The 4,884-nt window shown below is 42.4% G+C and overlaps 1 long non-coding RNA gene across 1 annotated transcript; it reads left to right on the top strand.

The window, feature by feature from the left end:
* The first annotated feature begins 595 nt into the window (after positions 1 to 595).
* LOC137415944 (uncharacterized) lies at positions 596 to 3,025 on the top strand. Its single transcript, XR_010982168.2, has 2 exons — positions 596 to 1,815; positions 2,492 to 3,025. It is a non-coding gene; the product is annotated as an uncharacterized LOC137415944 (long non-coding RNA).
* The last annotated feature ends 1,859 nt before the right edge of the window (positions 3,026 to 4,884 follow it).

Genomic DNA, 4,884 nt, shown 5'->3' with positions numbered 1-4,884 from the left:
AATTGAGGATTTTAGAAATTTGAAATTTTTGTTGACCTTTTGGCCTGTGCTGATGTCAGAAATAGTTGGTGGTTGAATTCAGTTTGCAGATATGTAAATCCTTTTCAAATTTCAAGTCAATTGGATGAAAATTGAGGATTTTAGAAATTCAAAAAAGTGGTTGACCTTTGGCCTATGTTGAACTTTTGGCCTATGCTGATCTCAAAAATAGTTGGTGGTTGATTTCAGTAAGCTGATATGTAAATCCTATTCAAATCTCAAGTCAATCGGATGAAAATTGTGGATTTTAGCAATTCAAAAAAAGTGGTTGACCTTTGGCCTATGTTGACCTTTTGGCCTGAGCTGATCTCAAAAATAGTTGGTGGTTGAATTCATTTAGCCGACATGTAAATTCTATTCAAATCTCAAGTCAATCGGATGAAAATTGAGGATTTTAGAAATGTGAAAAAAGTGTTTGACCTTTGGCCTATGTTGACCTTTTGACCTTAAAAATATATAGGATTTTGTCGGACCACGAACTCTACCGGTTGGTGAAGTTTCGTGAAGATCGGTTTCAAATTGTGACCTTTAGGCAAGTATAAGTGAGCGGACAAACAAACACACAAACACACACACAAAGAAACACACAAAACCGGAGTGATCAACATACTTGATTTAAAAAAAAAAAAATTGCCAAGTAACAAACAGACAGACAGACGGGTGAATAGTATGCCACTGACCAAACAGTAGGATGATTAATAGATGCCCCGAACGGGGCGGGTCGCGTGGCATGCCTCGGGATGTGGGCCATGTGGAGTACTTTGTCGGCGCAGTGCAAGAAGGGTCACTTTGCTTATTTTGCTTGCTCGTGTGGCCATGCTCGGTTGATGGCTAGGCCAGGGTGCGCATGCGTGAGATTTAAATTGTCGTTTCGTTTTTCTTTTCTTTTTTCCTTCAACCATGCCTCGCAAATCATTTATGTATTACTAAGCAGATCACGTTGAAAGAAGTGATCGAGATGGCAATCAGGCGAGCAAATGTCGTTTGTTGTTGTTCGTTAGTTGGTTTTATCGAGGGATGAAGCAGCTAAGCAAGCAGCTCTGGAGGGGGTATGAATACCCGGTGAGTATCAATGCATATCTACACCAACTGAACAGGTCCCTACGTTGGAGGACATCTTCAAAAGGCTACAGGATGCCGTGACTGAAAAAGAACGAGATAGGTGGGGTTAATCATGGATGTGCGCTAAGGTATGGATATATAGCCATGGGCATGTAATACTAACGCAAGCCTTGTAACCGCGGTTGGCTCATATAACTCACGGGGGTGAGCCATATCAGCACAAGGGAGGAACGGTATCCATGGTACTAAGGGACTAAGGAATTTAATCCAGTGGCAGACCAGTGTGCGTGCAAGGTGTGTATGAATTGTCAATAACATAATGGAGAGACCGTTTATACAAACGCAATTAGGATTTCATTTTTGTTAAAAGGCCGAATTTTTTGTGTTGTGTGTACTAATGAGAATTGTGCGAGTTTCATACACAGGGTCAAGGAAGTAGCAGGTGAGGACTGTCATGGGCTTAACCCGGGAGACGGCGGGGTTCGCCTGGAGTGAGTCCTCCCCATCTGAGGTAGCGAGGACCCCAGCAAGGTCTTCCTACAACCTATACCGTGGTGGAATGTCGGGGAGAATCAATGTGGAACCAGGCAGCTCGCTGCAAGAAGGCGTATGTGAAAGCCGAGAGGAGGAAGATTCTTCTTCAGACACTCCCTGAGGACAGAGGTCCCGCCAAACACTGCAAGTGCTCCACTGAAGTGCTCCGCAGTAGAAAAGGTGACTAACCTGCAAAATCATTGTCCTCTTTGGCCTTCTCCTTATTATGGTCTTCATCACTTCGTTTGGTGCATGGCGCTGGATCGCTTCTCATGCATCCACGGACTGGTACCTGGAATTTTCTGAAGGAAACTCGTCGTTCAATTATGGGAACAATTTTCTGACTTTCATCATTTTGTACAACAACCTCATTCCTGTCAGCCTACTTGTCACCCTGGAGGTGGTTGAAATTTACACAGTCACTTTTCATTAACTGGGATATCGACATGTACCAAGCTGACATGGATACACCCACGATGGCAACAACCTCACAAGAGACCTGCTTCAAAATCAACATTTAGATTTAAATGAATAGATTTTTTGCATTATCAGCTTCGGGCTGGAGTAGATATTGAGACCTGCTTTGAGTATACGTTTTTATTGTTGTTGTTCAATGACGATTAAAAGGTATAGTTAATGTTTGGGATATGCGTTATGTATAAGTGTCCCTGCCCTTGTTCACGATATTTTGTCCACAAATACTTACTCGTATGATTTACCAGCAGTTTGTTAATATGATGCTTGCCTTTAGGCACCTATGACTTGCATGATACACTCGTTCCATACTCGCTTAGTAAACATAATATAAACATCTTACTATAATTCACCAAATGTCCGTCTGTCCGTCCGTTCCCAGGTACCGCAAAAACGACTGAACGGATCGCAACGAAATTTTGGGAGGGTAATCCTGGGACTCCCTGGAGTAAAATAGGCTATTGTGGGGGTTACCCCCATTGAGGCATAATCCACAAGCACGGGACCAGTGGGTCTATTGATGGTATGGGCGTGGCGTGCGCTCGGTTGTTGGAGCCACGCCCCTTTAAGAGGATCGGGCGGAGGTGATGGGAGATATAAAAATGCATGAGCTCCGGTCGGGTTTTAGTTCTGCTGAAATAAAGGAGCCTTGAACAAGTCAAGAAGTGTTTTACCCTCTCGTTGTCCGCAACTCCTACAATATATTGTTTTTCCATTTTTTTCCCCAATTTTTCAAATTTTCGAATTTTCCAGTTTTTCCAAACACGATGGAATAATATTTACCGATATGAACAGTGATGTGGATTTTATTGAAATTCTACAAATACTGTTTAGATTTTGATGATTTGCGTGTGATATGATTTAATGGATGTTTATATAAATCGTTTAAAATAAAATAAAATAGCCTACAATTTTTGATGTTCTGCCTTTTCCTTTGGGCCTCCCAATTGAAGCCCCACCCGTAGGGCGGGTACCGTTGCTAGTAATATAAAAGCAAGTTTGATGAAACTAATGATTACAAAGAAAAGTTGCAGTACGGGCAGTTTTTCAGCTTGTATTTAGAAGACCACAATAATCTTTCAAATAATGTCAATTGATGAGTAACAAGAAATCTGACAGTGTATGTAAGATTGATGTGGGAGTCTCAGTTTAGACTAATTTTGTAATTCGTTTACCTGTGTGCATTTTAGGCAGACACCTTCTCGGAAAAGATTTTAGTCATGCGGTCTAAAGGTGAAATAGCTGCTCCTCCATGCTCGAATAAGCAGGTGTGATAGGGTACTTCTGCCATACTCCTCACATCTGAAATGCTGCTACCCAGTGAACCCTGGCCCAGTTCACAAAGTCCAAGCTCCTGCTCTTGAAGGATTTCTCTGACGGACCAATTGGCTTGGGTTGGACTCTTGAATGGTGAAAACCTTGGAAACATGTAGGCTAGTCCTCGGATTGGTCTGGATTTGAGATCTTCCGCATCAAACATCAGAATGTAGGGTCAGCTCGTGGAATGTTTACCTTAGGATCATGAGCGAATAGTCTACAGGGCTTTAACAGTCCTTTAACTTTAATCTTTAACAGTCTACAGGGCTTTAACAGTCTACAGGTCTCCTGCTCTTGAAGGATTTCTCTGACGGACCAATTGGCTTGGGTTGGACTCTTGAATGGTGAAAACCTTGGAAACATGTAGGCTAGTCCTGGGATTGGTCTGGATTTGAGATCTTCTGCATCAAACATCTCAATGTAGGGTCAGCTCGTGGAATGTTTACCTTAGGATCATGATCATGAGCGAATTTGTCATTCTGTCCTTTAAATAATACTTGGGTCTTCGGGTATTTTGGGTGTTTGGGGTTCATTGGGTCTTCGGGGTCTTCTGGGTCATCAGAGTTTTTTGGTTTTTTAACCTGTGGACACACAGTCGTGTTGAAAGATTGCCCATTAAACCCCCCCACTCAAATCCCTCCTAAAACACTACTCAAAGCCTTTAAAACCTACACTTATGAAGGGGGACAGACACACACAAACACACACATTGTGTTTAATATGGTATAATATAATATAATATAATATAATATAATATAATATAATATAATATAATATAATGTAAACTGAACATCAAAATAAACTTATCACTTTCATTTTTTGAAATGTGCAGCTTTACAAACACGTTTCTTCCATTGTAATGGCTGATTATGTAACGGGAACTTCACTTCAATCACCTGGTTGATCAACAATGGCATGCTTGAGTGGTTCTGTATCGGGATCCTTCCCTTTAAATAATGACCCTCATAATGAAATCCTTCAGTTTTCGTGGTTAGACATTCACTTACTGCTGTCTATAGTCACTCTCGAGGCTTCTGACAGGGAAAACAACAAGAAAATTCAGATGCCACACCTGACATCTGAACAACGTTTAAGGGCAATTGGGATGCTTGAGGCTGGTGTAAGCCAGCGAACAATTGCCCAACGTCTTGGTTGCTCACAGCCTGCAATTTCCAACCTGGCCAGGCGTTACGGTGAAACTGGAACTGTGAGTGATGGTCCACAAAGAGGAAGACCACAGGTAACCACCCCAAACCGAGACCGCTGGATTGTGCTGCAGCATCTTCGTGATCGTTTCCGCCCTGCGATGCAAACAGCTGCAGTGACAAAAGGTCGCTACAACAACCGCATCAGTGTCTCTACTGTGCGGAGGCACTTGAGAAGTCAGGGCCTGGTGGCAAGACGTCCTTGCAGAGGTCCAGTGTGGAACACAGTGCATCGGCAGAACAGACTAAGATT

This window comes from Myxine glutinosa, chromosome 1 (genome assembly GCF_964187855.1).
Source record: "Myxine glutinosa chromosome 1, kmMyxGlut1.1, whole genome shotgun sequence".
NCBI lineage: Eukaryota > Metazoa > Chordata > Myxini > Myxiniformes > Myxinidae > Myxine > Myxine glutinosa.
Note: the sequence above shows the minus strand (reverse complement) of the source record. Positions and strands in the feature narration are given on the sequence as shown.